This window comes from Procambarus clarkii, chromosome 11, assembly GCF_040958095.1.
Source record: "Procambarus clarkii isolate CNS0578487 chromosome 11, FALCON_Pclarkii_2.0, whole genome shotgun sequence".
Classification (NCBI taxonomy): Eukaryota; Metazoa; Arthropoda; class Malacostraca; order Decapoda; family Cambaridae; genus Procambarus; species Procambarus clarkii.
Genome location: NC_091160.1, coordinates 25,030,202 through 25,053,564, shown reverse-complemented (window position 1 = coordinate 25,053,564; position 23,363 = coordinate 25,030,202). Strand labels below are relative to the sequence as shown.

Sequence of the window (23,363 nt, the reverse complement as noted above, 5' to 3'; positions counted from 1 at the left end):
AGGCCGTGGTACAGGAGTGTACCCCATCTGGCAAGTTAGCGGCACTCTGTAGAGATAATGATTTTGATAACTGGGACCACCTTGTTGCTTCTTTGGTTTCCACAGACGACGCAACCACAGGTTTTGAGAGGGGCTGGTGAGTCGCTGCAGCTGGCGTACTTCCTCGCAGACCTCTCTTCCTCCACTTCCGGTTTTCCCGCAGTCTTGAAAACGCGGCTGGTGGGCTAGGTTGGTGACATTGAGACAGTTAGCTCACAATAATATTACGTTGACTCGGGCCTCTGCTCTGTGAAGACAGCATACCTTATCCCAGACAACCTCGTTAGTGACATGAGGTACTGGTTGGGTGACTGGAGTGTTGTCACCTTTCCCCAGGTGACCAATTTGCGAGTTACTGGGTTTGGTGGAAGATGATTTTATGTAACGTACCTCAACCCCGAACTTATCAGACAGGTAGATCATCTCAACCTGTTGATCTCGATCCTTGGTTAACGTGTGACTGGGAGGCTGGAACTGGTGTACCATCAGACCTGAAAAAGACAAACAACAACACTTGGCAGAAGCATGGATATTACTCTGGGTATTAGGAAGTTGGAAAACCCAAGATCAAGGCAAAGTATGCTACCTGAGTCATGCACATCTGTAAATCCATACCATTGCCTCTACAGGAATTATATGAACTCTACTAATCCTGACCAGGGAATTAACTAACCTTTTGCTGTTCAGATCGAGATCTTGTTACCATGGGGTGACAAGATTGAACTTAAATACTGATAAGAGTTTACAGAAGGTCATCCTCTGCATCTGACTCAAAACTTTAATCCTTAGCCATCTCAGCCATGACAGATATCAGACTTGTTGAAGGAAGCTCTGGTTCCTCCCTACCATGATAAGGTTTTAACTTATTAATGTGGATAGTTCTCTCAACTTGGTCCTCAAAAATATCTTTAATAACACAATTGACAAGACCAGTTCTTGTAATTACTCCACAAGGGTCCCGTCATATAGGTGCAAGTTTCCTACTTTGATGAGCGGGTGCTGTTTCATTAAATCCCAAAACGAGACAACCAACTTTCAATCCAAGAGGTCGTACCCTCTTTTCATAATGCTGAGCATATCGGTCCCGTGCTGTTTTGGAAGCTTTATTTGCGATTCTCCAAGCATTTTTCATATTATTGAGGACTTCTGAAGGATAATGCTCTCCATACACAGCATTATGTCTGTTAAGCAGACCTGATGGGAAATTACGTGAATGATCACTGACAAGCAAAAAGGGGTTGGGTGTTAAGTGATTAATGTATGCAGTGTCCAAAGCCAGCTGAACATAGCTGACCAATATTCATTTCCCCAAATTACTGTTTAAGTCTCTTCCAGACACCGACAAGAAGCCTCGTGGGTTGCATGCTGGATGGATTGCTGGATTGTGAACCATCTAGCAGGTTTCTAAAAATGTAATTCAGTTGTGAAACTTTATCTAGATTACCTAGATCCTAGGAACTGGATTTGGTTGAATTTTTTTGGTCTATTCAGCAGTGGTTTGTTGTTTAAAGATTGAAAAGTGAGTTCACACTCTGTTGTAGTGGGCTCGAGTAAGAATTCTAAGATATTAAGAGTAAGAGACTCTTATGAACATTGACTTTTATTAGGTTAAGAGACATGTCAGATGGTCAATGATATTTTTTTAATGATTGATTTTTTAGATTTTAAGGGACCGGGTACACAGCATGGTGGACACTAGAACACTAGAACCTTGTGAAGGAGTGTTCCTCAATTGTATTACTGAAGATTTAATTGTTAACTTTGCGGTGTTACTTGTTCCAGGCGGAGACACTTTGATAGCTGAAGGCTATCCAATGAAGTAGCTAGTTGTATTTTTTATAGGTAGGGATTTTAATTTTTTTTTAGCTATATCAAGCTAGAGATAGGATGTTTTTGTCTTACGGATGAGTTGGAATGGATTGAGGACTGCAATTGTTTGGGGGCAGTTGGGATTGTGACAGTTTGTCGTCCAGTAGTATTGTGTATTGTGTCATTATTTTGAAATTCATGTGGACTGGGATTGTAATGAGTTAGTTAAGGATTAGCAATTTTTTTTTTATTCGGAGCATTGGTTCAAGTGTTGTTGTTTTTTTGGATTCATGTTTATGGTAGAGACAGGATGAGAAATTTGTGTGTAAAACAGCCTTGTACGCGAATTTTTCAATTTCGGAGAGAGGGAGTTGTAACGATCCTTGTAATGACCATTTTCTCATTTCTTCCCTTTCCCACTCTTCCCTCTCTCCTTTTTCCATTCCCCCTCCTCCTCTACCCCTCTCCAACCTGCCTCTCCATCTTCTGCCATGAACCTGTCAATCCAGGCAATAAACTCAGCTGGTGCCATATAAGTGACCCATCTTGAATTGCATAGGCCAGTTTTCCTGAGATGTTGGTGAATGTCTGCTGGGAACAGCTGTGACATTGGAGGCCTTGGGCCCACTAAGTGGGTGGAGCTTAGGAGAACTAGGACAGACAGTGGGTGGAGCCATTCTCCACTTGTAGGTTGTTGAGCTTGTAGGTTGATTAGTCAGTGTGTACTGTAGAGTGACTTGGGGAAGCTCATCATAGGACCTGGAGACGGCCCACAACATCTTTGGGCTGGTAATCGCAGGGATAAGGTTATGTTCCATCGTTGGTTATATATTGTCGGTGTTTTACACCCATTGCCTAGATATATAGGATAAATTAACAGTTAGGATATAATTACGTGTCATTTAATAAATAAAGCCATTTTGATTACTTTCGGTGTTTTAGCTAATTTTCACTCTAATTAATTATGAGTCATTAAATTCTCATATGTATGCTGTATTGGAAGTTTCCCTGTGTTCCTACATTCCATTCTGAATTAAAGATGTCCCCTGATTCTCAGTAAAAAATTAAAAGAGCTTCCATAAATTATTCCAAGTAATTAATTTCCGAGAGTTTCTTAAGTCATCGAGTAATTATTATTGGACTCGGTCTTCCCTGGGAGGCCAATAATTCAGTTGCCTTCGTCAACAGGGGGTGGTGGTAGTGTTAGGTTTAAGCATTATATTATGTTAAGGCATAACAATCAGGTTTTTGTCTCCATTGATTAACATCTGTTTAACAGAGTTGGTGAGTACGCTAGTGAGTCAAGAGGCTTGGCTGACGGTTGTTAAGAAGGTGTTGCAAAGTGGAGGAAGGAAAGAATCTGGTGTTACACAGATAGCCAGGGGGATTTTGAAGATAGTAAAAATCCAGTCTAAGGGAACTAATTCCCTGAAGACAATGGACAAACTCATCCACATGGAGTAAGTGAGTCAGCTACAGTTAGATCATGGGAGACCCCCAGGGCATCTAACTCAACATGACCCAAAGACACCAAACAGGCACATATGTTCAAAACGGACAGCCGAACAAAAGAGCAAATACAATTTGCACCTGTATTATCAATCCGATGGAGAGTAAATGAACACATATGGTCACTGTTGATCCAAAATATTGGACTCTGTGCCAGTTATCTCCCTCTGGAAGATGTGGGAAATTTTACCCAGTATATCAATATTATTATCTAAGAAATGTATTATTTCTATATCATATCAGAATTCTATCAGAATCACATCAGATTCAGTATATCCTACATCTTGATCCTATATGCCACTATGATCCGTACGCCATTCGGCTCATATGCCTTTGTGACTTTGTGCATGAATTCTCAAGGATCTCGAAGGTTTGAGAAGAACTTAATTAATTAAAAAAAAATATTGGAACACCAATCGATTTCCAGTGAGGGTTAAATCAAATCCTTAATAAGAATCAATGGTACTTTCGAGTACTACTTATAATCTTTAAATCCTATATCTAATTATATTATAATTACATTTTATCTCAATAATCTGTCTAGACAATAAAAATAATAAATCAATATACATTGAAGGCTACCCTCCCCAAGGAAAGGAGGAGGCAGCTCGGATGTCAAGCACTCACGACTGCAACATCTGAGCTAGATCGTTGTGTTTGTAAACAATGCAATCACGTGCACGGTGTTTGAGACATTATAGAAGCAAGACTTTACATACAAACTAATTTTATATCATCAGTCAGAGCACAGTAGATACTGGAGGAGTTCCTGGACTAAATGTAAGGAAAAATTCATAATACATTTATCTAAAATACGAGGGGGGCCTCGTAGCCTGGTGGATTGCGCGCAGGACTCGGAATTCTGTGGCGCGGGTTCGATTCCCGCACGAGGCAGAAACAAATGGGCAAAGTTTCTTTCACCCTGAATGCCCCTGTTACCTAGCAGTAAATAGGTACCTGGGAGTTAGTCAGCTGTCAGGGGCTGCTTCCTGGGGGTGGAGGCCTGGTCGAAGACCGGGCCGCGGGGACACTAAAGCCCCGAAATCATCTCAAGATAACCTCAAGATAAAACGAGTGTAGAGTGGCTCACAACGTGAAGCCGCTTCCACCACATCATCTATCTTACCAAAGCTACTAGAATCCTCAACAGAAAAGCAGTGATATCAATATAACAACAGCAAAGCTGTGATATCAAAATACAGTGCCTATCTCTTTAAATGAGATCATACAGTTTGGCAACATAGTCAGATAGGCACCAGTTCTAAATTTTGGATGAGTATTGAGTGTTATTTGTAGTATGCCTATTGGCCAATTGCATGCATCATAACATAACCTAAATATGTCTATATAAATTGTTAATCATTATACTGTGGGCAACGCCCTAAATTTCAGTAAGTTTTGATTTAATCTTTCAGCAACTGAATCATTTACGTGAATATTTTACCTCATACTTGAATTTACTCAATACCTGAATCCTTTCATATGAATTTGAATATATCATTATATATGTAATTGATCTTATACATCGAGTTACCAATTGCTAACTTAATTATCTTTAATTTATCATCTTACTTTATCATATTGAATACAATATATTGTTTGCATATGTGCATATTTGCATATATATATATATATATATATTATATATATATATATATATATATATATGCAAACAAGCCTGAATGGTTCCCAGGACTATATACAACTGAAAACTCACACCCCAGAAGTGACTCGAACCCATAATCCCAGGAGCAACGCAACTGGTATGTACAGGGACGCCTTAATCCGCTTGACCATCACAACCGGACATAAGGAAATGATAGCCGAAGCTATTTAAACCACTTCCCCGCCGGCACTCGGATGGTAATCTTGGGCATAGCATTTTATCAAATCACCTCATTCTTTGGGGCACACGTGAGGAACACAAATGCAAACAAGCCTGAATGGTCCCCAGGACTATATACAACTGAAAACTCACACCCCAGAAGTGACTCGAACCCATACTCCCAGGAGCAACGCAACTGGTATGTACAGGGACGCCTTAATCCGCTTGACCATCACAACCGGACATAAGGAAATGATAGCCGAAGCTATTTGAACCACTTCCCCGCCGGCACTCGGATGGTAATCTTGGGCATAGCATTTTATCAAATCACCTCATTCTTTGGGGCACACGTGAGGAACACAAATGCAAATGATGGAGATGAAGGAGAGCAGGTGGTCAATATGATTGCAAACAATGCACGAATTTGATTTGGATGTGACGTGATGGATGCGTCATTAATGCATATGTTACGGCCCTCTCGGGACGCAACGGGGTTCTTACTCTGATGTAGTTAGAGGAAGATATATATCCGGCCCCAAGCCAGTAGAGGCTTTCAAGGGATGCGATCCGTGACGCAAGTAACTAAAAGGGGAAGGGAAATAAAGGCAAAAACTTAATATAATATAATAGTACCATCACCATAAATATATATAATAGTAAAACGTACACAAGGGGGAGGGGTATTAACACTTTACAAAAGGGGATCAACACTGTAGTCTTCTGCTGGAGACTATGGATCCTCGAAGCTAGGTGCTGAGTCCGCGGTGCATTCTTCGTGGCCTCAAGACGTGTCCTCTGAGAACGCCGAGTCTACCCTGGCCACAGGTCAGCCACAACACAGGTCCACTGGGGGCACCGTCGTGGAGGCCGTCAACCACACGTCCAGCAGGTCTGCTGGCAGGTACAGAGCCACCAAGGCTGGTACGGCCACTCCACGAACGATATAAGGGGTACGCCCTAGACAGGAGTTTCGTGTGATATCACCAATCACCCTCCTGTCCTCAATACCCCAGTGGATTATCGTCTCCAACCGTCGGTCCCGGGTAAATCCTTCCACTGCCACTCCACTGGCAGGCTTAACACACCACAATGTTCTTCCGGGGGGGGGACGACGTCACAACAGCTGCAGCAAACTTCACAGTATGGAGACTGGCTGCCTCGGGTAGACTGACTCCACCTTCAACACAATGGTCCCAGGTCGGCTCTGTAAGCAGACACGTCATTAATAACCGGGACACTAATACACCACACTCACAGGCTCAGATACAAACGCCTGACGTATCCAGCCCATAGATGGCGCTGTCGTCGGAGCACCACCTCACCAGAGGTCAGGAGCGGCGGTGTTGAGCGCTGAACCAGACTGGAAACTGGTCCTCGAGGCCAGTACACGCTGTCCTCACTAGGTGTCGTCGTTCGTTTGGCGGGGGTTTCGGGAGCTGACCCACAGATGGCGTGTTTGTCACTGCTCCAGGCTCGGACGCTGGATCCGGATTCGTAACAGCATACATCCCAGTGTCGGTCGTTCACCAATAAATTCAGAGGTTGACATGCACTACAGAAAGTGGCTTGTGGAATGCAAATCTCAATTGCTGGAAAGACGTTGAAACGGGCACATTTAGCAATAGCATGCAAAGAAAGGAGCATTAATCTCGATTGGGATGCACGGTATAGTGTCTGCCTATTGCAGCTTGAATATAGCAGGTTGTCCGTCTACTCGCTTTCCTCGTTTACGTTGTTTAAATGATTTTCTACTCGCATTCCATGTGCAATATGTAGGCACTTCTATGAACAGCAGTGTTTTCACAAAAGTGTCATTTTGACATAATGCGAAGAAAGCAGTTAACGATGTTGCTGGTAGATTCATTGCTATTTGTTGCAAATCTGTAGCTGTGAAATAAACGCGTTGTTCATTTTCTTATTTTCAAAGCAAAAACAAAAAGAAAACAAAAAATATTAACAAAATACTTTAATTCAAATGCAGATCAATCACAGCTTAATTCCAAGGCCAACTTCACTGAAAAATAAGAACATTTAAAATAAAAAAAAACATTGAAAAAAAATAAACTATCCTCACGATATGAACGGTATGTTAAACAACACAGTTCAATTCCAACACAATTTCACACAAAATAATTCAATCAAAATTAAATAAATCGAAATCTATGAAAAATCAGTTCATCACTGCAATCAGAAACATTGATATGAAATAGTAACAGAATTAGTAGAGCGTGTGTTCCTCATACATGCAACAGATGGCACTATTTTTTAAAAACTAATGTTTTTACCTGTCACAGGCGTGACATGTATATAGAAGGTGTACAAAAACATGCGCGTTTTCGAATACAATGTTGTGTCAGAATTTCAAAGCAATCGGTAAAGATGTTTTGGAGATTTCCTTCACATGAAAACTCTCATGAAAAACACATTTAAAAAAACAAACATGTTTTTACTTGTCACAGATTTGTCATCTTTATAGTAGGTGTATAAAAACACACTCATGTGCAAATGGAACGTTGTGTCAAAATTTCAAAGCAATCAGTGAAGAACTTTCGGAAATTTGCGATTTTGAACCAAGTAACTTTTAAATTTTTATTTATATACTAGCTGTACCCGGTCACGCATTGCTGAGCCACAGCACCCTTCCCCTGTCTCCCTGTCCTACTCACCATTCACCCCTCCTCTATCCCATCGTCCTCCCAACCATTCCTCTCTCCCCCGTCCCCTCATCCTCCTAATTATTCCCCACACCCCCGTTCTCCTCGTCCTCCCCAACATTACCCACTCCCCTGTCCCCTTGACCTCCCCACCATTCCCCTCTCCCCCGTCCTCTCGTCCTCCCAACCATTCCTTGCTCCCCCAGCCCCCCATACTCCCAAACATTCCCCACTCCCCCCGTCCCTTCATCTTCCCCATCATAACCCCCTCCCCTGTCTCCTCATCCTCCAAACCATTTCCCATTCACCCGTTCCCTCGTGTTACCCACTGCTCCCCACTCCACCGTCCCCTTGTCCTCCTAACCGTTCCCCATTCCACTGTCCCCTCGTTCTTCCTACCATCCCCAACTCCCCTGTCCCCTCGCCCGACCCACATTAACCTCTTCCCTGCCCCTAGTTCTCCCCACCATTCCCCATTCCCTCGTCTGATGCATTACCAAATGATCTGATGTTTCAATCAGAAAAGTGGGAATATTAAGTGATCTGATGTTCCCATCACTGAAATATAAGTAAAACAATTAAAGAAACGAAATGAAAAAATACAAAATTAATTTATACTCACGAAATTAACGGTTTTGTAAACAACACAGATCAATTCCAATGCAATATCCCACAAAATAATTAAATAAAAATGAAAATAAATCGAAATCTATGAAAATTAAATTTATCGATGAAATCGGAAACTTTGTAATGAAATCGTAACATATTTAGTATAGTGTGTATTGCTCTTATGTTCAATAGATAGTGCTGTTTCTTAAAAAAAGAATGTTTTTATCTTTCACAGGTATAGCATCTATTCCTATACTTATTAAATGAACAGTATGGTAAACAACACAGCTGAATTCCTATGCAATGTCACACAAAATAATTAAATCAAAATGAAAATAAATCGAAATCTATGAAAATTCTAATTTATCAATGCAATTGGAAACATTGACATGCAATCGTAACATGCTTAGTATAGCGTGTGTTGCTATTACGTCTAGAGATGGCGCTGTTTTTCAAAAAAGCATGTTTTTACCTGTCCCAGGTTTGGCATCTATATAGTAGGTATATAAAAACATGCTTCTATTCCAATGGAACGTTGTGTCAAAATTTTAAAACAATCGGTGAAGAACTTTTGGAGAGTACAGCGTGTGTTGTGCTTACGTCCAACAGATGGTGCTGCTTTAAAAAAAAAAGTTTTTTTTCTGTTTCAGGTGAGGCATGTATATAGTAGGTATATAAAAACATGCGCCAATTCGTATGCAACTTTGTGTCAAAATTTCAAAACAATTGGTAAAGAGGTTTCAAAGACTTCCCTCACATGAAAAACACTTGAAAAACACAGTTTTTCAAAAAAACATGTTTTTTTCCTGTCACAGATGTGACATCTATACAGTAATTATATAAAAACCCGCTCGAATGCGAATGGAACTTTGTGTGAAAATTTCAAGGCAATCGGTGAAGAACTTTCGGAGATTAGCGATTTTGAACAAACGAACATTTAAATTTGTATTTATTTAGACTAGCGGTACCCAGCCACGCGTTGCTGTGGTTCAGCAACGCACTTGCGTTACTGCAACAGCAACCATTCCCCGTCTCCCAGTCCTCCCCACTATTCCCCCCTTCCCCATTTCCTCATCCTCTCAACCATTCCTCACTCCTCCGTTCCCTCGTCCTCCCCACCATTACCCATTCCCCCATCCCTTTGTTCTCACCACCACCCTCACTCCACTGTCCCCTCGTCTTCCCTACCATTCCCTCCTCCCCCGTCTCCTCGCTCTCCCCATCCATCCCCTACTCCTCTGTCTCCTTGTCCTCCCCACCATTCTCCATTCCCCTGTTCCCTGGTCCCCACCATCCCCAACTCTTCCATCCCCTCGTCCCCACCCACCATTACCTCCTCCCCTGTCCCCTCGTCCTCCCCTACCATTCCCCACTCCCATCCCCTCGTCCTCTCCACCATTCCCCACTCCCTCTTCCGATACATTCCTAAATATTCTGATGTTCCCATCAGAAAATTGGAACATCAAATGATCTGATGTTCCCATCACTGAAATATAAGAAAAACAGTTTAAAACTGAAAAACAATGAACAAAATAAATAATTAATTATACTCACGAAATGAACAATGTAGTAAACAACACAGCCTAATTCCAAAGCAATGTCACCTTACCTTGACGTTACCTTGAGGTGATTCCGGGGCTTAGCGAGCCCGCAGCTTGGTCGTCGACCAGGCCTGTGGGAACCGACCTGTGAGATTTATATTTATTTAATTTATATGAATTTATATTTACGTTAATTTATATACTTCGATAGCAATTTGTATAATGATAAGTGGACTGTATTTCTGCAATAATCTCATAATCTCACAAATCGATCCTCTACACATTAGGGGGGGGGTTATTAAATTATATATATATGCAGCCAATCAATCTACAGAAATAACTACATACATTAAAGAGGTTCCTTATCTTATAGTACAGCAGGTTAGTCCACCAGGTATAACTAGGGTGTAGACAACAAATTATCCTCTTTGAGGTAGCTTCCATATCACCCAGTAACTGGTGCACAAATCTTACATCCTCGTCTTGACCTGTCAAAAGTGCGCTAGCTGTGAAGCCAGAATCCTATATATGACAAGTATATCAGAGAAAACAGTACATGGAACATGAAGACCTGGCTTAATTACCTTTAGTTTGAGGCTTCCATGTGATCTAACCGGGTCACCCTATATAATGACATTAATGGCCACTAATGATAAATAATGGGTTTCGGAAAGAACACTTAACTTGATTTGTTGACAGCGTGTTGACAGATGGTACACCTTTGGTATCCATAACACTACGTCCAAGTAAAATTAACAGGAGCCGAATTTGCTCCCGTGTGAGCCTCTGGTCTCGTATAACAATGGCTGTTTAACACTCCATCCTATTGACGTTACTGGCCGACATTGTCCAGAATGATAGGAGCTAAATTTGCTCCACACGTCTCGGAGGTGACACAACAATGGCTGCCTCCTTCCTCCCTCTGACGCCTGGCCTACTTTGTCCAGATTTCAGAAAGTGATAGAAGGGTTACATTTACTCTACTTTAATATTGATAATTAAGTTAATTTATATAAGATGTTTTTATGATGGTAAAGTCCAAAGACTAATGTATTTAAGAATAATTCCCAGCAGAATAGCTGGTGAATTATAATAGTATGTGGTGATGATATCCCGTTTTCTTTAGACGGTAATTCCACTACAAGTTACGTTTTCTATGGGTAACTTGTTGGTAATACAGCTATTATCTGTATGATTATTAAATGGTGTCGGATTTTCCGACATAATTCCCCAGGGGGCTGCTCACGGGTCGAAGTCCTCTTTAGAACAGACGAACACCGATACTCCTCCTTCGAATTATTAGATTAATTTGATGTTAGTAGTTAGTAATCACACATTTGTGTGTCTGTTCGTACAGGACGGATGTCCCGTACTAGAGTTGCAGGGGTTAGAAGTCTAATGCGATTTCATTTCCCTGTCAACTCTTGAAAGGCTAATATTCAAGCCTAATTACATATTATTTAACCCAGAAGACTGGATGTGATCAAGTACTACAGTCAAGTATGATTCAGGGACTGCAGTGAGATCAGTGACATTAGATATAACTTGAAGTTTGTTCAGGTAACTGGTCACTGATATATAAACACTGAGGCCCATGGAATACATCTTGATTAAATAATAAATGTATCAAATCAGTCATCAGATTTATTGGGGTTTAATTTAGTTAATTGATTAAGAAGATTGAATAGCTCATCATTAAAGTAAAGTATGGTTCTGAGACTGCAGTGGGTTCAGTGACATTGGTCGCAGTGACTTGTAGCTGTTTTAGGCTACTGTTCACTGATTTGCCACTGAGGCCTCATGAACTCATCTTCAGCTTCAAATGATGATACTAACATCAACCTCTGTTGGTATAGTCAGCTGTAATCTCCTTAGTATAATGCTACTGGAGAAATATAATCAGCTGACAAATTTAGATTTCTATTGGTATTGTTTATCTGCAGGCATAGGTCTCCTCAGGCTTGATACTGGGCCTGAGAGTAATTTACCTCCTGCAGAGTTTAACATGGTTATGCCCTGATATTTAGTAGGGCTACCAATGAATTGATGGTAGTAGTCTGTCCCCACAAGGACAGCCATTTGGCATTTGATTTGCTCAAATTTACCTGCAGCTGCTTGATAATAGCTTTCCAGGTCAGTATAATCAACTGTTGATTGTTGTGACAAATCTTCACATTTCTTGATCTGTCTTGTTAAGTGGCCTTTAAGACCTGCAAGGGTTCTTTTCATTCTCCCTGCATTATCCATCCTGGCTAGTTGGTGAAGCCTTGTGGGGCTTGTACTTGGGCTGCTCATAATACTGAACAAACACTAATGGTAGCCTAGGGTAAATTCTGAACTCACTAGGCAATAATCCTACCTCTACTAGAGGTTAGCACTTAAAATTAATACACATTATATATATACAATCATACACACTAATGATTTGAGTGATAAACCAGTGTCACTGGAAGTACCTTTAGGTTAGCTCTTCTATATCACCCTAGGATGGTAGAGACACTAATTAATCACTCAAAGGTGTAATGATCATAAGTAAATTATTATATATACAACTCAACTCGAGTTGATAAAAATTACACCCAAAATAGGGTCTGGACCATTCATTAATGGTGCTAGGTTATTCAATATAGTACAACTGACTATAGTAATAATGGGACTAGGATGAGCAATAATAGTTCAACTAGTCAGTGTTTAATATCCTACCCTGTTGTGGGTTGGCAATTAGTAAATATTATACTGTGATCACTAGTGCAATATATATTAAATAATTCTCTATTTTGGAGAAATAATATACACAATTATTGATAATAGCCTCTTAATTAGCCTCTATGAAACTTCTATTATTATCTAGAAGTATTAAATGTTATTAGTGACCTCGCGAAATAAAGTCCACAAAATTCGTGGATAATCTCTCGCGAAATGTAACACCACGAAATCCGTGAACAATATCGCGAAGACACAGTCACTAATTAGGCTGGCTTCAATATTAGCGCTGTCATTTCACGAAATAACACGCCACCAAATATCTGTGGGTGTGCATGAAACCGCTGACGAAGCTGAACTGGGCTGAGGGAGGCTCCTGAGCTCCCTCGAGGCTACGCTGCCGTCTTGACTGCTGGCTTTGTTTAAATAACACTGCACTAGTATATTTAATGAATCCACTGGTTAACTGGTTCATCCGGTACTAAGATGACCAAATGTGGGTTCAAAGGATCAAATAATCCGTCATCCGGTTCGAAGATGACCAAATAATGTGGGAACCGACCTGTGAGATTTATATTTATTTAATTTATATGAATTTATATTTACGTTAATTTATATACTTCGATAGCAATTTGTATAATGATAAGTGGACTGTATTTCTGCAATAATCTCATAATCTCACAAATCGATCCTCTACACATTAGGGGGGGGGGGTTATTAAATTATATATATATGCAGCCAATCAATCTACAGAAATAACTACATACATTAAAGAGGTTCCTTATCTTATAGTACAGCAGGTTAGTCCACCAGGTATAACTAGGGTGTAGACACCAAATTATCCTCTTTGAGGTAGCTTCCATATCACCCAGTAACTGGTGCACAAATCTTACATCCTCGTCTTGACCTGTCAAAAGTGCGCTAGCTGTGAAGCCAGAATCCTATATATGACAAGTATATCAGAGAAAACAGTACATGGAACATGAAGACCTGGCTTAATTACCTTTAGTTTGAGGCTTCCATGTGATCTAACCGGGTCACCCTATATAATGACATTAATGGCCACTAATGATAAATAATGGGTTTCGGAAAGAACACTTAACTTGATTTGTTGACAGCGTGTTGACAGATGGTACACCTTTGGTATCCATAACACTACGTCCAAGTAAAATTAACAGGAGCCGAATTTGCTCCCGTGTGAGCCTCTGGTCTCGTATAACAATGGCTGTTTAACACTCCATCCTATTGACGTTACTGGCCGACATTGTCCAGAATGATAGGAGCTAAATTTGCTCCACACGTCTCGGAGGTGACACAACAATGGCTGCCTCCTTCCTCCCTCTGACGCCTGGCCTACTTTGTCCAGATTTCAGAAAGTGATAGAAGGGTTACATTTACTCTACTTTAATATTGATAATTAAGTTAATTTATATAAGATGTTTTTATGATGGTAAAGTCCAAAGACTAATGTATTTAAGAATAATTCCCAGCAGAATAGCTGGTGAATTATAATAGTATGTGGTGATGATATCCCGTTTTCTTTAGACGGTAATTCCACTACAAGTTACGTTTTCTATGGGTAACTTGTTGGTAATACAGCTATTATCTGTATGATTATTAAATGGTGTCGGATTTTCCGACAAGGCCTCCTCGTTGCTGGATTGGTCAACCAGGCTGTTGGATGCGACTGCTCGCAGCCTGACGTATGAGTCACAGCCTGGTGTATCAGGTATCTGGCATGGGTTACAAGACACAGATATGCTCTTTTCTCTCCCTCTCTCTTATTTTTCCTTCCCTTTCATTCTCTGCCATACACGTACATTCACGTTTAAAGTAGAGTTAAGGGAGAGGGCCCACTGGGAAGCGTGTCAAGGAAGACCCAGCACAAGACGCCGCCAGAATAGCAGGCGCCGGCCCTGTCAACGAGAAGAGTAGAGTCTGCCTGCTGTCTCTATGGTGAGGGTGCTGGAAGCCACTGAGCGACCGGGGACAAGAAGACAGATATCGGGGATGGGTGTCGCGAGCACCACAGAGATTCTAATGCAGTATACGGCACTAAGACTGTGACTTGCGCCGGTCGGACTGACTTACATAACATACTCTGGCTGTGTGTGTTGACCCGGCAATTTATCCGCTTTCTCCTTTTCCTCGGCAATTGGGTGTGGCTCCCAAGGCTACCCATGTCACACAAAATAATGAAATAAAAATGAAAATATATCAAAATCAATGAAAATTCAATTTATCAATGCAATCGGAAACATTGAAATGAAATAATATCATAATTAGTGAAGTGTGTGTTGCTATTACGTGCAACAGATGACGCTTTTTTTCAAGAAAAGCTTGTTTTTTACATGTCACATGTGTGGCATCTATATAGTAGGCATTTAAAAACACACACGTATTCGAATGGAACGTTGTGTCAAAATTTCAAAGCAATCGGTTCGGAGTTTTAGGAGATAACAGCGTGTGTTGCTCTTATGCCCAAAAGATTGCGCTGTTTTTTTTTTTTTAAACATGTTTTTTCCTGTGACAGGTGAGACATGTATATAGTAGGAATATAAAAGCACGCGTCTATTCGAATGCAACGTTGTGTCAAAATTTCAAAGCAATCGGTAAAGAGGTTTCAAAGATTTCCCTCACATGAATTAAAATTAAGTTGAATTTACATTCTTGTAAAGTCACTAGCACGCATAACGTTTCGGGCAATAGTTGGGGGCAATTTCGGTAATAGTTGGGAGGACGAGAGAATTGGGAAGAGGAGAATTGTGGGAAGGACTGGGAGACAGGGGAAGGTAGCTGTGGCCGGGTACAGCTAGTGTGTGTATACATATACATACACACACATACACACACACACACACACACACACACACACACACATATATATATATATATATATATATATATATATATATATATATATATATATATATATATATATTTATAAATATATATATATATATATATATATATATATATATATACATATATATATATATATATATATATATATATATATATATATATATATATATATATATATATATATATATATATATATATATATATATATATATATATATATATATATATGTGTGTGTATATCACGAAAATTAACACGTGATTAAGAATGTGACAATGTCAGACCACGGAGGAAAAATGAAACAGGAAATTTCCTTAAGTACTTTCGTATATTAAATACATCTTCAGAATACCTTCTGAAGATGTATTTAATATACGAAAGTACTTTTTTCATTTTTTCCTGTTTCATTTTTCCTCCGTGGTCTGACATTGTCATATATATATATATATATATATATATATATATATATATATATATATATATATATATATATATATATATATATATATATATATTAGTATATTTTGATAGCAGTCTTTCCTGTAGACATAAATTATTAAATATAACCGAAAAAGGAAGATTAATAATTCTAACACGAATTTTCTCAATATTTCTTATGGTTCTTTTCACTGTTGATGGTAATTGAAAAATCAATTCTCCAAAATTCATTTTTATTTCTAGTCTGACGCAACACTTGAACGCGTTTCGTAATAACTTATTGCATTTTCAAAGACTTTAGTTTAAACACACACAACTATATCCTATCCTGCTAACACTAAACAGAGTTGATTGATTGATTGATAAAGATTAAGCCACCCAAGAGGTGGCACGGGCATGAATAGCCCGTAAGTGGTACAATTTTTTTTTTCTCAGTGTTCTGAGGTTGCATTTAACCATCAAGCTGTTATCGTGGGGGAGGATACTGCTTCACAGTCTTTATGAGGGTGTCCAGCTGCTGGACACCTTTGTTGACCAGGAGAGTGGCTGTGTTGATGGCTTCAGGGTGGCCACTGCATGATTCAGGAACTCTTAAAGCTCTTCTAAGGTCATTGGTTGCTTCACATTCCAGAAGATAGTGAAGTAATGGCTTTTCTGTGACAGTTTGGCAGAAGATGCACTCTCTCTGTCGGGGTTCACCAATCTCCCAGTTGCATCTGTAACCTAGACGTAGTCTATATAGCCTAACTGCTATTTCCCTGTGGATTCCTTTTGGGATATTTAACCTTTCTAATTTGGTTGCCTGAAGATACCATGTTGCAGATGGCGAACCCTCAGCTATTCTCTGGTGTAGGTAGGCTTTGTTGAGATGAGAGAGTTTTTTGGTGATGATGTTTTTTATGTTCTCTAGGCTGGGTTGAATTGTTTTATGTATCACTGGATGACGAGTTGCCAATTTAGCAATTTCATCAGCTTTTTCATTTAATGGGATTCCAATATGGGATGGGATCCAGTTTAAAGTTATGTTGAGTCTTTTGCCTTTAGCGACTGCTCCAAGATACAAAATGGTGGTAATTATTTCCACATTATCTTTCCACTGTTTTTGTCCTAGTATTTGAAGTGCAGCTTTTGAGTCTGTGTGTATGATTGCATTTTGAGTGTTTTGTGCAATCACATATGCGAATGCCTGTTGTATGGCAAACAGCTCAGTTTGGGTTGATGATACTAGTCCTCCCAGTCTCCAATATGCCTGTACGCTGGCCGTGCAAAGAGCAGCTCCAGCACTCTCATATTCTGTGTCCACCGATCCGTCTGTGAAGATGTGGGTGGCTCCTGCTACTGCTATGCTATACATTTGCTCTTCTATTATGCGCCTTAGGATTGTCGGATCATAGGCAGCCTTTTTCATTGGGAGACTTTCTATTACTATTTTGAAAGTAGGCTCTTCCCACGGCGCGGAAGGAGTGTAATTTGGGTGTGGATGATCACCCTCTCTATCAAGAATCATGTTTTTTAAATGTAGTCTGTTTAGGACTTTTCCTGCTCTTGCAACCCAAGAGTTTCCATTGTTTTGGCCTAGTCCAACCACCAAGGCCTGCCGTACTGGGATTGGATCAGTAGAAATAATTATCTTACTGATAATTGTAGCTGTCCTTTGTGATATTCTTTCTTGTAGAGAGGGCAAACCCGTCTCCAGTCTAAGAGTTTCAAGCCTGGTCCACATGGGGGCTCCCAGTGCAGCTCTCATAGCATTGTTTTGGGCAACTTCAAGCTTTTTCCACTGTTGGTGTGATAGATTTGTGAGTGCAGGTGCGGCATAATCGATCACTGATCTGACTGCCTGTACATAGTATGTGCGAAGGACTTGCAGATTGGCTCCTCCAGAAAGGGAGGTTAGCGACCTGAGGATTGCCGTCTGGGCCGCAGTTCGCTCTCTCAAGTATGTGACGTCAGCATTAAAATTCATGTGTGTGTCCAGGATGATTCCTAGATACTGATAGGTGTCGACCCATTCTATTGGTTGACCTTGTACTGTGAGTTGGATGTTGGGCTTCGCTATTTTTATGGGCATGGCCTTTGACTTTGAGGGGTTGAGTTTGATCCCAATCTGTTTTGCCTCTTTACTGATGCAGTCTAAGCATTTGGGTGCAAGGCGCGCCGCATCCCTTCCTTTTATGATGGTGACAAAGTCGTCCGCGTAGTTTAGCAGCCTGCAGTGATGTGGGAGTTTCAACCTCATTATTCTTTCCATTAAACAGTTGAAGAGAAGAGGGCTAAGAATACCTCCTTGCGGTGTACCATTTTCATGTCTTTTGTACTCAGAGACTGTGCCATGAAGTTTTACTCTTGCTTCTCTGTTTATGAGACAGTTTTTGGTCCAGGAGAGCAGGTTGCCTCTGACCTCTTTGTCAATGAGGCAGCAGAGAATAGCTGGGGCGCTAGCCAGGTCAAAGGCTTTTTCGAGGTCCAGGAATATCAGCATTCCTGGTCTGTCATTCAAGTGGGCTAACAGAGTTGTAATACATTCCACTGTGCCAACCCCTCTTCTATAGGCATACATATCATGGTGCAGTTTAGGCATTTTCCACTCCAGTCTGTTGAGTGCCATTCTGTCAGCCGTCTTGGCTGCACAGCTTTGGAGAGAGATGGGCCTGGGATTAGCTGGATCTTTGGGTTTTGGGATCGGCACTATGTCTGCTCTATTCCAAGCAGAAGGTCTAGTTTGAGAAGTCCAGGCTAAATTAATTAACCTTAGGTATGCAGCGTCTCCCTCTGGGCCGAGGTTTCTAATCATTTTATAGGTTATTTTGTCGGCTCCAGGGGATGTATCCTTGGAGTTTTTCTTAGCCCGATTGAGCTCATCCAGTGTGAAGGGGGCATTAGTGTCAGACACTTCTTCACATGCTGTAAGGATTCTGTGCCACCTTTCTTCCTCTAGTCCGGTCTGTACTGCTAATACATCTGGTGGAAGTTGATTGCTGGCTGCTCTCTCTGCAAACCTGGTTGCCAGTACTTCGGCTTCCTGTTGAGGATCCTTAGGGTGTGGAGCTTTAGGTGTTTTATTCCCTTTGGCCCGGTGAATTTGCTGCCACATCTCTCCGAGAGAGGTGTGTTCATTCAGGTGTGAACACCATTCCAGCCACTTTTGTTCTTTTATTTGTCTGGTCTCTCGATGTACATGTTCCTTGACCTCACAAAGTAAGATCCTGTTGCGGTCACTTGGCTGCTTTTTGTATAGCTTTCTTGTTCTATTGAGTCTATGGTTGAGTTCTTTGACACGTTCGCAATAGTACCAATGATCTTTATGGTGTCCGGTGGACTGTTTTTTCAGTGGGATTGAGTGGTTGGCTGCACTTTGAATCGCTTTGACAAATTCTTGTTCTGCCTGATTAATGTCTTCGGGAAGATCATAGTTTCTTTGCCACTCTGAAATGAGGTTTTGAAATCGGTCCCAGTTTGCTAAAGCAAAGTTCCAGGCTTCAGATGGAGGCGGAGGTGGGGTGGGTAGGTCTAACTGAAGATCAATTTGGACCCCATAGTGGTCGCTTGTGAGTGTGGGCTCAACTGACCATGTTGCTGCATCTCTTAGGGAGGCTGAAACGAAGGTTAGGTCTAATCTGCCTCCTTGGATGTGGGTAGGTTCATTCTTGTTTAGGATTTGTATTTCTGGAAGCTGGTCCAGTAGATGTGTAATGTTTATGCCGGCTTCATTTGTTTTGTTCGAGCCCAGTGCCAATCGATGATGGGCATTAAAATCTCCACAAATGATTGTGTTTGATGTCGTCGCGTGTCCAAATAACACAGAGAGATCCATTTCGGCTTGTGGAGACCTGTACACATTGAACACTTCAAGTTTGTCGTGTCTTAGCTCATTGGTGACTCCCATTACCTCTGTCCCTGCTCCACAATTGGGTGGGCTGGTTAGGGATTTGGAGATCAGGTCACATTTTACATAGATTGCACATCCCCTGGATTGCCCATTGATCCATGGAAGGAAGAAGCCTCGATAGCCTGAGATTTTAGGTTCTAATCCGGCTCGAAGCAAGCTCTCCTGTAGTATCAGGATGTCTATGCCTTTGGTTGCTGCTATGCATTGCAAGTGTTGCAATTTAGTGCGCAGTCCTTGCGCATTCCATTGCAGGATCTTTAGAATTCTAGGTTCTTGGAACGTGCTGATAATTCCGTGGTATCCATGGAGTCTGATGAACACGCCATGGAAGTTGCAATTGGGGTATAGGTTCTTAGTGGACCTGAAATTGCCTCATCAATGTCGCTTTCCGACAAGCTGGACTCTATCTGCTTTTTATGGGGGTGCCTCTTGCCCTGCTGTCTTGACGGTGTGGATATTACATCTTCGAATTTTTTGAGCCTGTGCTCAATTGTCTTCCGAGTCTCTGTGGTTTGCTTGATTCCATGTGAAGACAGCAGACCTTCGATCAACTCAGTGACCAAAGTTTTGAGCATTGGCCAGAGAGCGTTCAGTTCAGTGGGAGCACTATTTAATGTTGTGCAGGTTGAGGGCCTAGTGGCTTTTAAACCCTTCTCGGTGGTAACTTTGGCACTGGAATTGCTACTCCTATTGGCCCCAGTGTACTTGCTGGATGAAATGGGAGGCCGACTGCTTTGAACATGATTCTTGTGTCCTCCATCTTTCTTTTTGTCCTGTACTGTCTTCTCACCCTTCACCATGGCCGATAGTGAAGGGTAAACAGAGTTGATTGATTGATAAAGATTAAGCCACCCAAGAGGTGGCACGGGCATGAATAGCCCGTAAGTGGTACAATTTTTTTTTTCTCAGTATTCTGAGGTTGCATTTTAACCATCAAGCTGTTTTCGTGGGGGAGGATACTGCTTCACAGTCTTAATGAGGGTGTCCAGCTGCTGGACACCTTTGTTGACCAGGAGAGTGGCTGTGTTGATGGCTTCAGGGTGGCCACTGCATGATTCAGGAACTCTTAAAGCTCTTCTAAGGTCATTGGTTGCTTCACATTCCAGAAGATAGTGAAGTAATGGCTTTTCTGTGACAGTTTGGCAGAAGATGCACTCTCTCTGTCGGGGTTCACCAATCTCCCAGTTCCATCTGTAACCTAGACGTAGTCTATATAGCCTAACTGCTATTTCCCTGTGGATTCCTTTTGGGATATTTAACCTTTCTAATTTGGTTGCCTGAAGATACCATGTTGCAGATGGCGAACCTTCAGCTATTCTCTGGTGCAGGTAGGCTTTGTTGAGATGTGAGAGTTTTTTGGTGATGATGTTTTTTATGTTCTCTAGGCTGGGTTGAATTGTTTTATGTATCACTGGATGACGAGTTGCCAATTTAGCAATTTCATAAGAACATAAGAACATAAGAACAAAGGTAACTGCAGAAGGCCTATTGGCCCATACGAGGCAGCTCCTATTCTATAACCACCCAATCCCACTCATATACTTGTCCAACCCGTGCTTGAAACAATCGAGGGACCCCACCTCCACAATGTTATGCGGCAATTGGTTCCACAAATCAACAACCCTGTTACTGAACCAGTATTTACCCAAGTCTTTCCTAAATCTAAACTTATCCAATTTATATCCATTGTTTCGTGTTCTGTCCTGTGTTGATACTTTTAATACCCTATTAATATCCCCCCGGTTATGTCCATTCATCCACTTGTAAACCTCTATCATGTCACCCCTAACTCTTCGCCTTTCCAGTGAATGCAACTTAAGCTTTGTTAATCTTTCTTCATATGAAAGATTTCTAATTTGGGGAATTAACTTAGTCATCCTACGCTGGACACGTTCAAGTGAATTTATATCCATTCTATAATATGGCGACCAAAACTGAACTGCATAATCTAAATGGGGCCTAACTAGAGCAAGATATAGCTTGAGAACCACACCAGGTGTCTTGTTACTAACGCTGCGATTAATAAATCCAAGTGTCCGATTTGCCTTATTACGAACATTTATGCATTGATCCTTTTGTTTTAAATTCTTACTAATCATAACTCCCAGATCCCTTTCGCAATCCGACTTCGCAATCACAACACCATCTAGCTCGTATCTTGTAACTCTATCATCATTACCTAACCTCAGAACTTTACATTTATCAGCATTAAACTGCATCTGCCAATCCTTTGACCATTTCAAAACCCTATCTAGATCAACTTGAAGTGATAGTGAGTCCTCCTCCGAATTAATTTCCCTACCGATTTTCGTATCATCGGCAAATTTGCAAATGTTGCTACTCAAACCTGAATCTAAATCATTTATATATATTATAAACAACAGAGGTCCCAGGACAGAGCCTTGAGGCACTCCACTTACAACATTTTCCCACTCTGACTTGATTCCATTTATACTAACTCTCTGTTTCCTTTGGTATAGCCATGCCCTAATCCAGCTTAATATAGCACCCCCAATACCATGAGACTCTATTTTTTTAATCAGTCTTTCATGTGGCACTGTATCAAAAGCTTTGCTAAAGTCAAGGTATACAACATCGCAATCCTTACCACTATCAACTGCCTCAACAATGCTAGAATAAAAAGATAACAAATTTGTTAAACATGAACGGCCATTTATAAAACCATGTTGCGACTCAATTATTAATTTATGTTTTTCAAGATGAAGACGAATTTTATTTGCTATTATAGATTCGAGTAACTTTCCCACAATAGACGTTAGGCTAATTGGTCGATAGTTAGACGCAAGTGATCTATCTCCTTTCTTAAAAACTGGTATCACATTAGCAACTTTCCAAAACTCTGGCACTCTGCCTGACTCTATTGATTTATTAAATATGGTTGACAGTGGGTCACAAAGCTCCTCTTTGCATTCTTTAAGCACCCTAGCAAACACTTCATCCGGCCCTGGGGATTTGTTTGGTTTGAGTTTTACTATTTGTTTAAGAACATCCTCCCTGGTAACTGCTAAACTCGTCAACCTGTCCTCGTCCCCACCCACATAGACTTGTTCGGCTGAAGGCATATTGTTAAGTTCCTCTTTAGTAAATACAGATACAAAATATTTATTAAAAATACTACTCATCTCTTCATCACTATCTGTTATTTGACCTGTCTCAGTTTTTAATGGACCTATCCTTTCCCTAGTCTTAGTACGATATAACTGAAAAAACCCTTTAGGATTTGTCTTTGCTTGCCCTGCTATGCGAACTTCATAGTTTCTTTTTGCTTTCCTTATCTCTTTTTTAACATTTCTAACCAGTTGTACGAATTCCTGTTCTAAAGTGACCTCCCCATTTTTAATCCTTTTGTACCAAGCTCTCTTTTTACATAAGAACATAAGAACATAAGAACAAAGGTAACTGCAGAAGGCCTATTGGCCCATACGAGGCAGCTCCTATTCTATAACCACCCAATCCCACTCAT

The 23,363-nt window shown here is 40.8% G+C and overlaps 1 long non-coding RNA gene across 1 annotated transcript in view; it reads right to left on the bottom strand.

The window, feature by feature from the left end:
* Positions 1 to 412: 412 nt before the first annotated feature.
* LOC123758523 (uncharacterized) overlaps positions 413 to 23,363 on the bottom strand; it is a 103,132-nt gene continuing 80,181 nt past the window's right edge. Inside the window, exon 3 of the long non-coding RNA XR_011228131.1 lies at positions 413 to 530. This is a non-coding gene — a long non-coding RNA (uncharacterized lncRNA). The remainder of the gene's footprint in view (positions 531 to 23,363) is intronic.